The 18442-nt window shown below is 46.8% G+C and overlaps 2 long non-coding RNA genes across 27 annotated transcripts in view; one reads left to right on the top strand and one right to left on the bottom strand.

Moving 5' to 3' along the window:
• The window catches only part of LOC121070778, a 235516-nt gene extending 234397 nt beyond the window's left edge, over positions 1-1119 (bottom strand). For 9 of the 23 annotated variants that reach the window (XR_005820215.1, XR_005820206.1, XR_005820214.1 and 6 more), the window contains exon 1: positions 753-1119. This is a non-coding gene — a long non-coding RNA (uncharacterized LOC121070778). The remainder of the gene's footprint in view (positions 1-752) is intronic. The other 14 variants (XR_005820205.1, XR_005820219.1, XR_005820208.1 and 11 more) reach the window with 6 other exon arrangements.
• Positions 1120-1165: 46 nt separating this feature from the next.
• The window catches only part of LOC121070777, a 62575-nt gene continuing 45298 nt past the window's right edge, over positions 1166-18442 (top strand). For all 4 annotated transcript variants that reach the window (XR_005820200.1, XR_005820201.1, XR_005820198.1 and 1 more), the window contains exons 1-2: positions 1166-1222; positions 10549-10628. This is a non-coding gene — a long non-coding RNA (uncharacterized LOC121070777). The remainder of the gene's footprint in view (positions 1223-10548; positions 10629-18442) is intronic.

The following is an 18442-nucleotide window of genomic DNA, read 5'->3' as shown; positions in this document are numbered from 1 at the left end:
CATGCTTTTAATATTCTCTTAATTTCAGGAAGGCACGGCTTTTGGAGCTTTGAGAGCTGTGCGTACAACTGGTACAAGTGTGGACAGGAAGGTGTATTTTGCCACAGCTTCTCTTCAAAAATACGTTTCAGAACAAAGATGCTATGCACAAAGCATGCTTCTCAAAGGTGGTGCAGTGGACATGAAACGTGACCACACAGATCTCTGAAGAGAAGCGGGAAAACACGCTCCCCGTGAGGACATCTGCAGCATGTTCTAGCCGGGACGTGCCATGGGGACTCCATGGAAACCACATGCAGCTACAACTCGGCAGCCTGTTTGCTAAACACGGCAGATCATCGAATGCGCCTCACGCCGAGGCTCACCATCTTCCCTGACGACGACCCCAGAGCTCTTTCCAGGTCCCCACGCTTCCTCCCCCACCCACTTTGCGCTTCCCTGTGCCCAAATGAACTCCGAGGACACCACCTGGGGCACGGAGGCTGAGATGGGGACCCTGTTTGGAGACCATCCCCACAAAGCAGCGGCCAGGAGGAGCTTTAGATGCCACCCCTGTTTTGTTATCCCCCTGAAATGGGGGGATATAGCCCCAAAGGACGGCACCGAGGACCGGGAGGCTGTTTTCATCCATCCTCGGGCCCACCCGAGCGAACCAGCCGCTGTCACCCGGAGCAGCCCCTCAGAGACTACCCCGGGGGCCCCCCCCCCACCCCGGGCCCCTCACAAAATGGCCACCCGCCGCGGTCACTTACGTTGAGGCGGGTGCCTCCGGGAGCGCTGCCGGCCGCCGGCCGGACCCCCGGGGTGCCGGCGGGGCTCTCCCCCGGCTCGGAAGGGCCGCGGTGGGGGACAGGGAGGTGTGGGGGCAGGATGATGTGACCGGGGGAAGGCGGCGGGGAGCGGCCGCGACGTGCCCGGCTCTCTGATCCGCTAATCAGCGGCTGCCGCGGGCCGCCCTGAGTCACCCCTCGGCCGTGGCGGCAGCATCAGCCTCGCCGCGGCGTTGGCAGCCAGACGAGCCGCGGCTCGGAGCCGCCGCTGTCCTCGCATGAACCCGGCGGGGCTGCCAGCGCCAGCCGAGAGAAGCGAGAGAGGCGAGAGCCGAGTCCCTGCCGGCGCGGCGGCGTGCGACAGCCCCGCTGCGGGCCTGGCGGCGGCGGGGCGGGGGGCGGGAGACGGGGCTGGGGTGGGGGGAGAGACCCTCGACGGCCGGGCCGGCAAGGTAAGAGTGGTAGGGAAGGTGACAAAAAGGGGCACGGGGCGGCGGGGAAGGGGCCGCTGCGGCAGGGAGGAGGGAGAGGGGGGAGAGTCCCTCGCTGCTGGGGGGTCTGGGGGGTCTCTTCTGACAGCGGGGATGCTCATCGGTGCGAATGGCAAACATCACCCCCACCCCCAAGCCCTGTTGTGTTTAAAAAAAAAAAAAAAAGCCAGCAGCCTCTGCCCCACCGTGCAAAGACCCTGCTCCTCTTGGGCGAAAGGTGTGGCGTTGCCCAACAGCCTTATCTCCCTCATCCTGCGGGGAGCGGCTGCTGGCAGCTGCTGGCCATGTCTCGAAAGCCGCGGGCAGGGTCACGGCCGCCTCGGCTCCCCGCGGCGCTCAGCGCCGCTGCCGTACTCCCCCCGGCGCGTCCCGAGGTGCTGCAACCCGTGGGGGGGGAGAGGGAGAAGGGGGGGGGGACACGACACGACGACACGACATCGCCTCCCCCGGCCTCTCCCTCCGGCCCCACCTGTCAGCTTTGGGCTTGTTTTATTTCTTTGCCGTGCGCCCTCCCCATCCCCGACAGCTGGAGAGGGCAAGTCTCTAAGGATGGGGCAGGTTGCCCATGCTAAAGCAGAGGGCGGAGGCGAGCGGAAAATCTGAGCCCCCCCCGGGAAGTCACCTTCCGCCCCGTGGCCCTGTCCCGGGTGGCCCCAGCGCCTCGCTTCTCCCAGGGGCTTTCGGCGGAGCCCCCCGGTCCCGGCCACCGGGCTGGCGTCCGCCGGGGGCCGCGCTGCCGAGGGAGGCCGGTGGGGAGAGGGCGCCGGGACCCCCCACGAGGAGAGATGGAGCCGGGGAAGCGCTCGGCATCGCGGAGAGGCAATCTGGGGAAGGACAGCCAAGGGGTTTCTCCCTCGGGGAGGTTGGAGGGGAGAGGGGGGTGGAGACAGAGCCCCTCTGTGCCCCGGGAAGGGGAGTCCTCCCCGCTCGGGCAGAGCAGGTCGTGGCGGTGTAGCAGGTGCCTCCGGGCCCCTTCGCTTCTTCCCCGCTCCGTTCCTGAGAACAGCGCCCGAGAAAGCCCTTAACAGCCTTAACAGCCGTAATAATTAAAAACAACAACAACAACAACAAAAACCCCCTTCTGCCTGGCCTTAATGATCCTTTACACACATTCCCCGCCCGCTCCCGCCCCCGTCCCCCCAGTGAAGGGCAGTGATTATTCGCACTCCTCTGCTTGCCGAGAGCGCAGCCTGATGAAAGGACTTTATCCTCGAGTGACTCCATCGCTCGCTCCTCCTCCTCCCTCCTCCTCCTCCTCTCCCCAGCCCGCCGGCCGCCTCGCTTCGCTCTCAGCCCTAATTGGGCTCTTGCTAATATGATTAAAGCCCAGTTAAATGTTTCTTGATAAATCTTGTCAAGAGAGGATCCCCCCCGTCCCCTCCCTCTCTCTGTTGGTTGTCAGAAGCCCGGTTACAGACAGGACATGCCCGGCTCCTGCTGTTCATACTCTGGTGGGAAGTTGGCATTTCACAATTGTTCCTTTAACACGGTTGTTTTGGAGCCGCTCCTGGGGATTGTTCCTCTTCAGGCCGGGCTCGCTGATAAGAACCGCCCGTGGCTTTTATGTAACACGTTAGGATTTGGTCCCGGTCCCAAAATCGCGCTGTTTCTTTAGCCTTTTATTCCATTTTCCCCACCCCCCCCTGCCGTCGGTGAGCTGCTAGGAGCCTGTTCCCGGAAAGGCTGCTGCAGCTCCATGCCCGATCGCCCGGGGCAAAGCCCGGCGGGTCCCGGTGGAGCTGCCGCTGTTCCGGGAGCCCTCGGGAGATGCTCTCCCGTTGCATCCCCTCCTTGCGAGGCTCCCCGGCCCCCCGCAAGTTTTGCGGCAGCGCTCCGCAATTGCTGGGAGCGCTCCCTCTCACCTGAACCTTAACCTGCAGCTGTTTGCTCGCGGTTTCAATGTAATGGGGCTCGGGGGTTCAATCCCAGCCCGGCCCCGTTGTCAGACGGGGAATCGGCTTAAATTCGAAGGAATTGGGGACCAGCAGCCTGGCCCCCTGCGGCCGGCCGCGGGCTGGAAGAGCCGGTGCGGCTCTCCCCGCCGTTTCGGGGCTGCTTGGTGGTGGTGCTGCTGGCTCGCTCGGTTTGGGGTTTTCTGCTTCCTTTTGGGGGTGCCGAGCTTCGAGGGCGTTTGGTCGGTTTTGCTTCAGCGTCACTGGGGCTGGAGTCTGGGGGTGATTTAGATGTTTAGGGGTCGCCACGGGCTGGCAGCTCTTCGATGCGGGGCTGGAGGCGGCGTTTCCCGATAGCCCACCGGGCCCCGGGCTCCAGCTCGCACCTCTCCGGTGCAAGCGGCGCCCCGCGGGGGGCACGGAGCTGCCGCCGCCCCGCGTGTCCCCGAGGGATGCGCACCGCCTGCACCCGTGGGAACCGAGGGCACGGGCCGCCGGGGGACTCGGACCCACTGCCTCCGTCTCCCACCTCGGGGAGGGGAAAGAGCCCTCGCATCCCTCCCGCTCGCCCCCGTTTCGGCCCCACGGAGTGCTCCTTTTCGTGCCCGGGGCTCGCCGCGGGCAGGAGGCGGGCGGCAGCGCTCTGCTTCGCCACCGCCGCCCGCCCTCGGTGCCGCCGGTGCGGGGCAAAAGGAGAGAGGGCGGCGGAAGGAGGTGAAAAGCAAACAAACGAAAAAATCGACCCCGGCCCCCGGGAGCGCAGCTCCAGCAAAGATTTCTGTTCCCTGGGAGGAGGGAAAGCCGAGCCAAGGGGCAGAACGGGGATCTGCCACCCCGCCGAGCCCTGCTGCGGCCCCGCCGTCCCGCCGCTGCCTCCCGGGGGAGCGGGCAGAGCCCCGGCGGGGCCGGCGGGCACCGGCGGCCCGGGGGGTTCCTCCGCCCCGGTTCTCCCCGGCGGGGCTTCGGCCCCCCTCGGCCGAGGTCTCAGCAGTGGTTTGAGGATGGTTCCCTCTTCCCCTCCCCTTCCCTCCCTCCCTGTCGTGTTCCCCCCCCGGCCCCCGGGGGGGTCTGGGTTTGCGCAAAACCACAAGAGCAGCGGCCCCTTCGCCCCGGGGCTGTTGATTTACCCGAGGAGAGTCCCAAATAAGAAGCTGTTTGTGCTCGAGCTGGAACGCTGGAGGCTTTCTAAGAATGGCGCTTTTCTTACTCTTTTTTTTTTTTTAATTTTATTTTATTTTTATTGGTACATCGAACCAGCCTACAGCATTGCTGGCGTCTTTCCACCAGGTGCCTGGGGCTGAGAGGAAAATGCAGATGAATCTTAAAATTATGAGACAATTTCCCTCCCCTCCTCCTAGATAAAATAATGTTAAGAGACACATTTGGTAAAAACTGACGAAGAAGGGATTCAGGCTGGAAATAGAAATCAGCTTCACCCCATCAGAGTGGTGGGGACCCAGAAAGGCCTTCCACAGGCAAGAAGCAACCAAAGCAGCTGGGAGATGGAGTTTGACTGGTTTGTGAACCAGCTTCTGAGATGGGGCTACCACCCACAGCAAGGGACTTGACCCCATGATCCAAAACGTCCCTCCTCAACCCTCTTCCTACAAAATAACTTGCACTTCTACACACCAAAAGAATCTCAAAGTACATTGCACACACTGAGCTGTTATGCTTCACACACTCTTGTAGGGACGGCTCCACATCCCCATTCTACGGTAGAATTACCTGGCTTGGTCCAGGTGTCACTCTTGGAGCTGGGGGCACGCACTCGGTCAGACAGCCAGAGCTCACATCACCACCCAGCACTGCTCTGCTCACTGAGGTCCTGAGCGAGGCTGATGCTGTTAGAAACTGTGAGAAGGGTACCTGGCAGTACAAGAGGCTGCTTTGCAAGGTCCAGGAAATACCAATTCTGGATGTTGTTTTAAAGCTAAGTATACAGTATCAGGAAACATACCTGGAACTGAAGGGTTTAGTTTTTGGACTCTCTCTGTTTGACTATTATAATTACTTAACTAAACTCCATTTAGTCATGATAAGTAGCCCCTGTTCCTTTTAGAGAAATCTAGCTGAATTTACTGAAGGATTTCCTGCTCACCTGATTTACAAAAGCAATCGTTTTCTTTCTGAATAAATGGAGAGTACAGGCTGATACTCATGCCTTCGATGTAGACAGAAAAACCCAGACTCGAATCTACTTGCTTTTCTTATGCAAATCTGCTCACAAGATTAGAAGGGAAAGCAAACAGCAGTTCCAACCTTAAGATCTTTCTTCTTTTTAGAGGCAGCCTGTTGTATAAATCTGAAACAGAAACTGTTTTCATTTGAAGATCAAATAGAAGTTATCTGGTGAAGCTGACAAACAGAGGCAGAATAATCTGTTTGCATTTTTGGGAAATGGATAGCTCTGGTTTTGTTTCAAGGCAAGTAACTTTTAAATAATATTTAACGAAATAATTGACCTTGATGTTTAAACTACAACTTCCTTCACGTCATTAAGCCCACTGTTTTTAAAAAAAAAATGTTTAGTATCTGAACTCTGGCATTCATTCTGCTAATATCATAATAACATTTGTTTCTTGTGGAATTTTGTTTGATGAACTCATCGGTGAAAGAAGAGAGAAAGAGTTCAGAACAACACAAGCTTCACAGCTCATTTATATTTTTCTCTCTCTGAAAAAAATAGCAAAAAGATACACAGAATGACTTTTCAAGAATAATTTTTCCGATGGAGGGAACAAGGAGAAGTTTTGTACAGCTTTGTACAAGCCCTAGGAAAAACTACGTTCTTTTAACATATAATCTGACTTTAAAAATGCATTGCAATCCTTGACTACAAATAATGATTTTGTGGAATTTGTCCTCATGATAATTAAGGTCTGAGTCTGCTTTTGAAATGTGAGAAAAATGGAAATAACTCCATAAAGTGTGTCTATCACATAAAGCTTTTAGGACAGACTGATTCACACTATATCCTGCTCTTTGTTCAGCTGACAGATTTCCAACAGCAGAAAGAGGCACATTTCTGGGGGCTGCTATTATCTAAGCTAAATATGTACATTTTGGATCAGTTCTATTTTATTTGAACACTCACAACTTCTGCTTGGGGATCTTAAGCATGAAAGGATTGCAGAGATGTGCATTTTATTAGCTATCCATCAGTCTTTGTACATAGACAAAGGTAGCACATAAACACACACATTTACTAGGCTCTCTGCTCAGCAAGAGTTCAGAAAATTACATGCAATGTGATTTCAAATAAAAACAAACAAGCAACCAAACAGCAAACACATTACCATGCAAGCAAGCAAGCAAACAAACAAACAAGGTGGGGGGAAATAAAGTAATAAATGAACATGCAGAGTTTAGCCTAATTTTTGTTTGTCTGTAAATGAAAAACATTGTGGCAGCAGTGGATTCTTTTCTTTTTTTTTTTTTTTTTTAAGTTACGTTATCCTTGAATTACAAAACATTGGTATCTACCTAAATGCTGTTGTGTACCCTGCACGTCATGTACTCATACACAGATGAAAGCTCTTCCTTTATCCCTGCTGGCACATACTTTTTCTCTCCAATGGGCTCCTCCTTTCAGTACGTGGATGTATGAGGAATCAGGTTGCTTTACTCTCAACAAAGGACACATAGCTACCATTTCTAGTGATTAAAAATATTTGAACTCTCCCCCCCCCCCTCCCTCCCCCCCTTCCCCCCCCCCCAGTGCACAAACAGCCAGCTCAATAATGATTGCAGGCCCAGGATCTAGAGAACATGACGGTGTTACACAACTGGAGATGTGACGTTATCTGGCAATCCGAGCAGGGTCATGCTGAACATGGGACAATACAAATTACTTGTCAGGCATCATGTTGATACAGGTTGTCTCAAACTTCACATGAATGTCAAGCAGTGCAGGCAGGCATGAACAAAGTGGCAGAGTCATCTCCCACCTCAGCATTATCCTCTGTCTCTCACTCCCCTATTGCAGGACTGGCACCTCAGAGTGTCCCAGTGCAGTCCCTCGAGCTCCTGTCTAGCTCCTTGACCCCACATGCTAGGCACCGTCTGACACAGGAGCAGCACTCACACCTCAAGGGATGGTGTGTGCTTGCAGGAGATACAGCTATTGGGCAGGGTCTGTCACCCCCATACTACAATCCCATGTTGTGGCTCAACAGCAGCAAGTGAAGGGAGGAGGCATCCCTGCCCTGTGGGGCTATCGTGCAGTTCCCGTCCAAATGGGCTGCCTCCATGCCCATCAAGCTGTATTTTTACCACTTAATATATGTGTTTATTGCCACTACTGCTCTTCTCTTCAGTTTTACAGGGAACCTGGGGACGACAATTCCTGACCTGAGATACTACAACAGAGTAGCAATTGTCAGTCACCCTTAGTGACTGACAGTGTGTCAGTCACCCTTGCAGTTTGCTGCTCTCTTTTTTCTTTTTCTTTTTCTTTCTTTCTTTCTTTCTTTCTTTCTTCTTTCTTTCTTTCTTTCTTTCTTTCTTTCTCTTCGTTCTTTCTTTCTTTCTTTCTTTCCTTCCTTCCTTCCTTCCTTCTTTCTTTCTTTAATTTTTAACTATGAGTTACAAGAAAAACAGTACAGAGTTTCTTTCCAATGAATTGGGTATTGCTCCTGCTATAAGTCGTATCAGACCTATGACCACTGTGTTGCTGCCCCGTCTTTTCCTGACAGCCTGCAACATAGCAGCAGTGACAGGAGGCAGCATCTCAGTCATACTGGGTAGACGTGCTCGTAGCATCTTCTGCTATTCTGATGGCGATTTTTGAGGAACTCACCCGGCATATTGCCTCAAGCTGCATCTCCTCAGCACGGGCTTTAAGCAGAGAGCTGTGCAAAACCAGGCTTCTCTGTGAGAGTGAATCCACCACTCTTCCCTGCTCCCCTGAGGATGATTTATCTTGCGACTGTGCTGCTCCTTGGGAAACTGTCTCTCTCCCACTATTCCTATCAACTCCCCTCATATGTTTAGGGACCTAGCACCAGTGACTGTGCTAAATTTCATCAGTCTCTGGTTGTCTTGTTTTAGAATCTTCTGTCCTAAAAGTCTTTTCTCATCAGATACAGGGATCCGGTGTATCCTTTGCCAAACTGTTATGGAGCATTTGTACTCTGCAAAACAGCCAGTGAATATTTCACCCTGTATGTCAGTGCCAAATTCAGTGGTTCTTGGGGAGATCATGACAGTCAACTTGTAAAGCTCTTTGGGGTCTGTCTATAGGTAATGTGTTATGCAAATGCTGCTGTCTACTGCTGCTTCCCTGAGGTTAAACATATCTGCCTGGATATGTTCCCTACCCTTTCCTCCAGACATACCTCTGGCTCCGTCACTCTGCCCTGGGGAAGCTGAGTTCGTGTTCCAAGTGCCAGCAGTGTGAATACACATAGGATTACGTCTGTTAGCCACTGCAGCATGTCACTTCTGCCTGCAGCTTACTAAAGCAGAAAAGTCTTGTGGCTGACATGTCCTCCACTTCACTGGGTTACATGACACATGCCAGAAAATGTGTCAACCCACTCCCCATCTCCTCAGCATTATTAGCCCAGGGAAGGAAACACAGCCAAAGAACTTGCACACAACTTTGACAGGTTCTGCCTAATCCACCCACACAATGACATTCTTATGCTAAGTGCCAGAGCGGTGCAGGGAGGCCACTGCCTATATCAGCTGCTGGCAAGTCAAAGTTAGTTTCATGGTGGTTATGTTTAAGAGAGAGACTGACGTACATTAAGAAGTCTTTGCCTCCTGCCAGTGCAGTGCTCAGAGAACGACATCAAAAGCCTTCCTAATTCACCCCCCAGGTCATTTGATTATAGGCATGGCACAGAGCTGCACTGCCCCAGGAGTCACAATGTGACCCCGTGAGTCACAACGACATCCATGACTATCCTCTTATTCCATGGAAGAAAGTAATGTGCTTGGAGCATAAAACAACCAGGAGTAGATTACATCCTTCCTCGTGCCAGTTTAGCCCTGCCAGCTGCTGGGGGAGGCACCGGAGAGGCGAGCGCAGCCTCTCGTTTCCCAGCCTTGCTCCTCCCCACCCCGACCTCAGGGAAGCTGTTCCTCCCCACACTGGGATATGCCGTGTGGGCAAACCCCACAAGACGGGTTCACTCAGCTAGGCGAGGAAGAGGATGCTCCAGCTCTCTTCTTCGATGTGGTAGAGAGTTATGTCACATACCGAAATGTCAGGCTCCCCTCTGATTGGACAGACATACCTGATCACAGAAATACTGTGTTTTCTGCTCCCTTGGCATTTGTCCTTGCAATTAGTCTATCTGTTTCTGATTTATTTATTTTCAGGCCATCTTCTGCACCCTTGCTCCCTTGCTTGGGCACATGGAGCAAACCACAGACTTGCCCTTAAACTACACAGAGAAGAAAAATCAGAAACAGACTAACCACATGAATCAATAGCAAGGGACAGAAAACATATGATTGGATGCTGCAGTTCCCCTCAGAGATCCATCTGTCTTCAGATGTGATGTAACTGGGCTCACATACCACATCTGCGAAGGGGGTAACACATCCCTTTTCATAACCTGACTTGCAGGGTAAAAGTGTGCTAGCTCAGAAAGCCAAGGCATGTTTAAAATCATTTCAAAACAAGACAGAAATGTCCAGTCTGTGTTCACAGAGCTAAAGCAATTGCTTCCTAGTCTGAAGTGACTTCTGTCAGTGTTATTGTTTCTTTCTGGAATTTCAGCTTGGATTTGGCAGAAGTTGAGAAGCAAAGGCACACAGAGAACTGCTTGTGGGAATCAAGTGTCTCTGTGTGCATGGGCCAGTCCCTTTGTGAACAAACACCTGTCACTGGGCTGCTGGGTTACATGGTGGTAGAAGATGACAGTCAAAACTGACTGTGTGGGCTCACACCTATGACGCAAGGCAATTTTAGAATACAAACTACCGTTTTTCTTACAAATAAACACAACTGCATAATGAACCACACCTCATAGTGCCATTAAAATGCATGTATTATATTCTGTAACTCTTTCTAGTTCGTCTCCCAAAAGCATCATTGTTTGGGAGGGAGTATCCAGGACACTAATCAAAATAGAGAGCAGTATAAGAAATGAGTGCCAAGCAGATGAGTATATATAGTTTCATGTCTTTCCAGAATGTAGGAACTTTGATAACATTGTGATTAGAGTCAATACACTTGGTACAGTATCACAGACAGTGTACACAGCCGCCCATCCTTTACTAACATCTTATTTTATACCCCGTGGTTTCTGCAGCCTTCATCAGGTGAATGATGCAAGTTGTTGTTCATGTGATAGATCAGACAAGAGAAACCCTCCAGATAGACCTCTCTATTTGTTTCTGGCTAGGAAGATTAAATCTTCCTTCTTTTGGAATCAACAGAAATACAGATGCAAAAGCAAGACACGGGTAAATGACAGAAGTGTTGTTCCTGCAAGCAGAGCATCCTGTCTCCAAGACAGGTGAGTACTTCCAAACTTTCAAAATGTTTCATTGCCCTGCAGATAGATCATAGATCTAACCCCTCTCCTTCCTAGAAACTTTCCAGCATTTTGAGATGTATAGAAGCAAGGAGAAGTCAGTCTTGAAAAGGAACTGAGACAAAGAGAGGAGGAAAAAAAAGAAAAAGAGGATGCCCTAAGTTCCATAGTCAGCCTCCCAGACACTGCCACAGAATTTTGCATATCTGCATGAAGACTTGGCCCATACAGGTTGATCATTAGCAAGAACTTGGTGCAGCTGTATAAACAGCAGATTTCTACACCTACAGGCCTTCATTCATTTCCTCTAGTGAGGTTTTTAATTTGACTGGCAGCTGGCCTATCTGGGCAGCTGATAAGAGAAGAAAAAAATCACCCTCCAGTCTTTACATCTCCATTGCCTTTCCTCTGGTTCTCATCATAGAAGTGTACAAAGAATTCAAGAGCTCTCAATACATTTGTAGCCAAATATTTACCCTAAGTGAGGTAGATTATATTTGCTTACTGTATCCATTGCCATGCTTGGCATGTATTCAAGACTGTCTAACTCCTTGGAGTACTATTGAATACTTTCAGGAAAAAAAAAAGAAAAAAGAAAAAAAACACTTTGTTTATAACAAACTGTTTGCCAACGCCTGCACATTCTATGTTGTCCAGGGTACACTTGCTCTCGAGCTCACACGCCTGGCGCTGAGGATAGCTCTTTGTCTAGCACTGCAAACCCTGCCTCAGGGACGGTCCTGGGATGCGGCCAGTTTACCTTAGTCCTTCGTAGGATTATTAAGAGTATTTTGAAATTCTCTCAGGCATTTCACTGAGAGGAAATATAATTAAGCAACGTTCAGAGGAAACATAATCTTTCAGAAAATACAACTTGTTCTCAATCAGCATGCTTATTTGAGAGCATACTTATTTTGACAACATTTTTAATGGAGACAAAATAATATTTACACTTGATACTACTAATAGTATTGCTTGCCATAAAATAAAAACATATTTGTGTTCTTTGCTTCATTTCATTTTGTTTTGATCTTTACAGCATATATTTAACCTTTTTCCTATTAAATTGAATATTTTAATGTCATTATAACTTTTGGGCTTCCTGGCGTGAGAAGGATTTGACATTTATGGAACACTTCCATTATGCCAAATGTATTTTCTCTGAGTTTTCATTCTGTGAAAACTTCAGCACCTTTACTTTTTTTCCCCAAGTGTTAGAATTTCCCACAGAATGGAAATTCTGTTTCCTGACCAGCTCTGCTAAAATTTCTTGCTCTATCAAAAAGAAAGGGGGAAGGGTGTCACAAATACACAACTGTAAACTTGTCAGGATACATTTCTCATTGTTGGCTCATATGTTGCCCTCTTTTGGTAGCTTTTGTACTGTACTACACATAAAAATTTTAACATCTGCTGTAGCAACTCTGCGTCTTAAAGGGACTGAGTGCTGAATGTTAGAGCTAAATGACTGTGTGAGAAAAACAATAGGTTGCAAGTTAGTTACTTGAACTAGCTTATAGAGACATCGTATCCAGAGAGAAAAATCAATACGGGATGAATAAAACAGTGTAATATAAAATTGGGCTATAAAGGGCAATGAGAAAGAAGCAAAAGGAGAAGGAGCTGTAGATGCTCACTCGTGAATAATTTAACCCCACATCCTGACTTCCATCCTGTGAGGACAAACATGATTTTCAAGCATGTGGGCGATCAACATTTGTAAAGGGAGGTTCTGCCCTAAGCATCATTCACTTGCTCTTTCCCGCTTGCTTTTTTTTCCTAACCTATGCAGGGGTTTTATTAAATTCTTGTGGATATTGACTAGTCAAGCCCAGAAGAGTGCCTGTTAACTTTCCAAGACTAAATCCCTGCCAAAGTCAACACTCTTCTTTTCACTATTAAATTTCCGTGAGATTAAGTTAAATATTAGATGTTCTTTTATATAAAGTGAATTGTTAATACTAATTACAAAACCTTCAGATATTATTAATTGCATAGTAATTTTACAATCATTATTCGAGTGAGACACTGAAGTGTTATATTTTTTTAAAGAATAGAGTTATTTTCTGCCATTTGTGAGGAAAATTAAAAAAAAAAAAAGTCTGTCACAATGATTAAAAGAGTCTAAGTAGCTGGGTATTCACCTTCTTTTGACTTTCAGTAACAGTCAAGTACTAACTCCTCCAAACTGCCATTCTCTGAGAACAGTCTGCTGTCTACTTCAGATAATTCTCCGTTACAAGCACAATAAATGGTTACACAGAAGAGATATTCCCAGCATATCTGCAATCAGAGTTCAGCATTTCACAGCCCTATTCTTTAAAGATTAATTTTCCTTGGTTTGAAAATCAGCATCAGGAATTCAGTCTCACAGGAATTCTTTTATAAACAGTTGCAGAGATGATTTCAGAGCTCATAAAGCAGCCATTCTTCCCACCTTGAATTGTGGAGCATTTGTGGCAACTCCATATGATCAGAAATTCTTGGAATTAAGAACAACTCCCAGCCTTCCAATGTAAAGACATAAAGCTATTCTTTATAGGCATTCTCTAGTGCTTTATTCAAATCTATACTAAAACTCCCAGCAATATGAATCCCCCCTGAAAGACTACCTGACAGCCTTCCAATTTTCACCTTTAAAAAATATACACCCAAAAGGCCTGATTTTGCTGCTTTCCTCCATTCCAGCTAAATAATGGTGGCTGGTTTAAGCCTCTTTTTCAGACCTTTGTTCCACGGGTAAGAATACAGCCCAGCCTTATGGAAATACATGCTTGCCTGCTGATTTCCATGCAGCCAAAATGCACCTTTCGGTGCTCAGGGGCTTGTAGACTTATGTCATCTTTCATACAGGTCTGACCAAACTCTTCCGCTCCAGTCTATGGAAGTGCTTAAGCATGTGCACTGTTTAAGCTGATATGTAGCTCCTTTGTTAAAGTCACCTAGCAGGGCTATAAAGGGAGTTGTAAGCCAGAAGTACAGCTCATGTACTTTAAGTTAAGTATATACTTAATGAGATGCTGGGTTTCAGCCTCAATCTTTCCCCCAAAGTGATTTTTCCACCCTTTGAATTGCTGTGGGATTTCTTCCAACTCCTTCCAGTCAGTCAGTGGCTGGCAATATTGAACACAGACTTGAATGTAATAACACAAAGCTTTACAAGTGAACTGTTACCTCCTGGCTTCATGACATATGTCTGAATGTGTATAGCTTTTACCACACTACAATTCATGTATCATTACCATCTGATCTGCTGTCCACTATATCTGAAACTCTATCAGCAATAGTGATGACCAGGACATGTACATTCCAGTATACCTTCTTCTATTTTCTCTCTTTTTCTTTTCTCTTTCTCTGTTTTTATTTTCTTTTCTCTTCTTTTATTCCTCTCTTTTTTTTTTTTTTCTTTTTCTTTTCTTTCTTTCTTTTCTTTTCTTTTCTTTTCTTTCGTTTCTTTCTTCTTTCTTTCTTTCTTTTTTTCTTTTCTTTTCTTTTCTTTTTTTTCTTTTACTTTTTTTTTCCTGTCTTTCTTTTTTCCTTTTCTTTCTTTTCTTTTCTTTTCTTTTTCTTTTTTTATTCTTTTCTCTTTCTCTTCTTTCTTTCGCTTCTTTCTCTTCTCTTTATTCTTCTCTTCTCTCTCTTCTCTTCCTACCTTTCCTTCTTCCTTCCCCTTCTTTCCCTCCCTTCCTCCTTCCCTTCCTTCCTTCTCTCTTTTTTCTTTTTTTTCTTTTCTTTTCTTTTCTTTTCTTTTCTTTCTTTTCTTTTCTTTTCTTTTCTTTTCTTTATTTCTTTCTTTCTTTTTCTTTTTCTTTTTCTCCGTCCTTTTTCCTGTTCCTTTCCTTTTTTTCCTTTCCTTTCCTTTTCCTTTCCTTTTTCCTTTCCTCCTTTCCTTTCCTTTCCTTCCTTTCCTTTCCTTTCCTTTCCTTTCCTTTCCTTTCCTTTCCTTTCACTTACTTTCCTTTCCTTTCCTTTTCCTTTCCCCTCTTTTCCTTTCCCCTCTTTTCCTTTCCTTTCCTGTCCTTTCCTTTCCTTTCCTTTCCCTTTCCTTTCCTTTCCTTTCCCCTTTACCTTCCCTTCCATTACCTTCCCTTCCCTTCCCTTCCCTTCCCTTCCCTTCCCTTTCAACTTTTCCCTCCCTTCCCTTCCCTTCCCTCCCTTTCCCTTCCCTTTTCCCTTCCCTTCCTCCTCTTTTTCTTCTTTTTTTTTCTTCTTCTCGTTAGTTGTTTGGGTGTTTTTGTACCCAGCTTTCTAATATCTGGCGGCCCTTTGATATCATTTATCTGCTGTCTCCTGTTTACATTCCTTCCTGGTTTAGTATCATCAGCACATTTCACTATTGTGCTGTTTACCTCTACTTTGAGATTACCAATGGGGATATTAAATAGATGTCTGTCAAAAGTCCCTGCCATGACCCACAAGACATTTCTACAAGCTACGATAACACAGCAAGTGATCATTACCCTTTGTTTACATTCTTTCTCCCATTTCAGTCTACACAGCAGAGTTCCCCGCCAAAACAATTAAAGTTCTTTTTCTCAACATGAATACCTGAAACAGTAGCAAATTGCATATTCAGTGGTCCCTGTATCCACTATCCTACATTCCCACTCAGTCTGTTTATCTCTCAATTCACTTGCCATGTATACTGCTTGCTTTGCTGAGTGCCAACTCAGAGCACACTGATTGCAGCCTGCAGCCTTGGTCTTCAAATCTATAATATACAGAATGCACAATGTTGCATATTAGCATGAAAGGTATGTTTAATAAACTTTATTCTTCCTGAGTCCATACTGCTTGCTGTTCTGATACTATTTGCCTCAGTGTTTCCTTGGGATTAGAGTATGACTTAGCTGTATGAAATAAGAAGAATTTGGCCTAAAGAAATTTTAAGAAATTTTCCTTGATTTATGGCTTTTGAGGACAGAGAGGACCATTAACTCATCATGCCTAACCTCTTCTGTGTCACAGGCTATAGCATTGCATCATTCCCCGTACACTAAGCCCAGTAATTTCTGTTTGGCTAACATGTATTTTCCAGAAAGGCATCCAGTTTTGATATGTACACTATCACTTTCTTGGATAGTTTCTTTCAGCAGTTCATCACACTTAGTGCTACAATTCCAAGCCTCATTGCTTTCTTAATTTTGCTTGACTTACATTTCCACCCACTGACTCTTGTAATATATTCATCTGAGTCAAGACACTTTTTTTCTTGTTGTGAAGGCAATTATACACTGTAATCCAGCCATCTCATTTTGATAAAGGAAACAAAGCATATTCTCCAGTCTACTAGCAGTGCTTATGTGTTTTTTTTCTTACCCTTTTCAAGATTTCTAGCACCCACAGCACTGTAAAACACTGTTGCCATATAGTTAGTATTACATTTGACTTGTACATCCCTGCTAACTCCTTCGAAGTTGACATTAATCCTCTTTAGCACCAGCAGACTGAATCCTGTGTCCAGTTGCTAACTCACGATACCAAAGCCTTTTCAACCACTACCCTTAGGATACAGCTTGTAGTGCATTAATACAGCCACCATGACTTAAAGTTCACCTTGTTTGCACTGGTCCAGCTCACCAAATTTGGGCTTCTCGATCCTCATAATTTATTTATCTTTCCACCAATTTTAATTTCCTCCCTAATTTGCTAGCGTTGTTTTACTAGGGATGAATCTGTTTCTCCACCATTAAGGAAAATTTTGTAGACTGCCAGGCATAACATCCATTTCTTCAGGCCCACTTTGGAGCTTTCATTTGGAGCTGACAGCAACTTCTTGACATCTATCAGTTAGTCAGTTCTTAATCTGCTCAGCAGTCACTCAATAGCTATTATAGAGCACTTGTTTTTCTAAGCGCCTAAACAGAAAAAGCAAACAAGTGTATTTGAATGGTAAAAAAAACAGACTTGGAACCTAAATCCTGAAAAGTGTTAAAGAGCCTAATCCTCTCTGGTGCCTAAACGCTTATAAGCATGTGGATTAATGTGACTGGCTTTAGGTCCACTGTTATGAAACCACATGCTTTGTATATTTTTATGTTAATATTAGTTTCTCTTATCTTTGAAAGACAAAACTTCAACATCATGGCAGTTGGAGGGACCACACTTCTTTTTTTTCTAGTCACACACAGCTTTCCTTTTGTTTCTTGCATCTCCACAGGTAACCATTATTTTTCAAAAACAGTTGGTAATGGCAGTGTAAACCTGCTAGATAATATTTGTAATATCATTAGGTGTAGATTATGCAGCTTTAGTGACTTTCATATATTCATATGAAATACATATATTCAGATACCCTAGTATTTCCTCATCTGTTTCTATCAATAGGATTTATTTATTTGTGTCACAGTGTTTCTTTCTTGTTAATTGCTTCAAGTTATTTTATGTAATTAAAGACAGATGGTAAAGCAAAGTTCAGTATCTCATCCATTTGTTAATCAGTGGCTTATGCAGCACTATAAATGTAGCAGGGATGTTATGATTTTTGGGTTTTTGTGTGCTGTGCTTTAAATTAAATGCTGGGACCAATTCCTAGTTACTCTGAAGCCAATGACAAAAACTGCCATTGACCAGGATCTCACAGTGGGAGACCATGGATGGGGAGAGCTGCGAGCCAGCTCAGTGTGGTGTTTATGCTTTACAGAGGCACACAGCTCTCCCTCTCAGGCCCAGGTCTTGCCCAGACCTCCGCATCAATAGCTTCCACGGCATGTCCATGGGAAATGAGTGGCCAGGTCAGGATGTTAACAAAGGTGTTTGTCCTCCTGTCTTTGTGGAAACCTAACTCTCATCTCGGAATTCTTTGGGTTTATTCTATTTTGGGGTGGGTTTTGTTGGTACTTTTTTTCCATATGCAAGGGAGCAAAACATCTGTTTTCATTAAGGACATCTTGTTCTTCAGATTAGAGAAAACCACCAAGAAAGGGAGAACAAACAAAAGTCTCCAGAGGAGAAGGAGGCCCACCACGTGCTTCCCCTGAGCAGCCATCTTGATCTGATTGAGTGCTGCCTGCAGCCACAGCCCGCGGGCAGCCCCCAAGCCACACCAGCTCCCTCCCTCCTGCACCACACACTTCACACCACTCCTAACTTACTCATGGGCTTATTTTACCCAAGAAGAAAACATTAATGGCATACTTGCCTGGTTTGCCCGTCTGCCTGCTTTTCCCACATAATGGGAGGAGTGAGAGACCATTCACATAGCCACATAGCCACCAGTGGCAGCAAAGTGTTTCCGACCAACTTGCTTCTTAATTGTCTGCTCCCATCTTTCAGTCCAACAAGTAATTTTGCTTTATCTGTTTTGACTCAGTACTAGGCTGGTCCTATTGTTTCTCACATTCTTGCATTTCCACCAGAGTATGTGACTGACAGAAATGTAATGCCTCAATTAGACTTACAAGAGGTGTGCTGGGAATTGCAAGTCGGCCTAAAGATTTATGTGTTACACGAAATTATTGTAACTGACACACCACTTCCAGCAAGCCAGTTTGGAAATATCAGAATCTCCCCCAGCCCCTCTCCTCCCCCCTTTCTTGAGAAGGCCAAATTAGAGAGAGCAAGGATTTCTCATTGCTACCATGAGTCATGCTCATACTGAGCACATGGCTGGTGAGGTCAGCGACAAGGGTTACTGGGCTTGGGCTATAGAAAAAATGGATTCTGCTAAATGACAGAGCAGTTAGAGCAACATGAATAAAGGGGAAGAATGCAGAAGCCACCGAGGTCCCTAAACCACAGGCGGAAGGGAAGCAGAGAGAGACTCATGCTTCTTGGAAGAATGAGCAGACAGGTGG

This window comes from Cygnus olor, chromosome 5, assembly GCF_009769625.2.
Source record: "Cygnus olor isolate bCygOlo1 chromosome 5, bCygOlo1.pri.v2, whole genome shotgun sequence".
In the NCBI taxonomy this organism is placed as follows: Eukaryota; Metazoa; Chordata; class Aves; order Anseriformes; family Anatidae; genus Cygnus; species Cygnus olor.
Note: the sequence above shows the minus strand (reverse complement) of the source record. Positions and strands in the feature narration are given on the sequence as shown.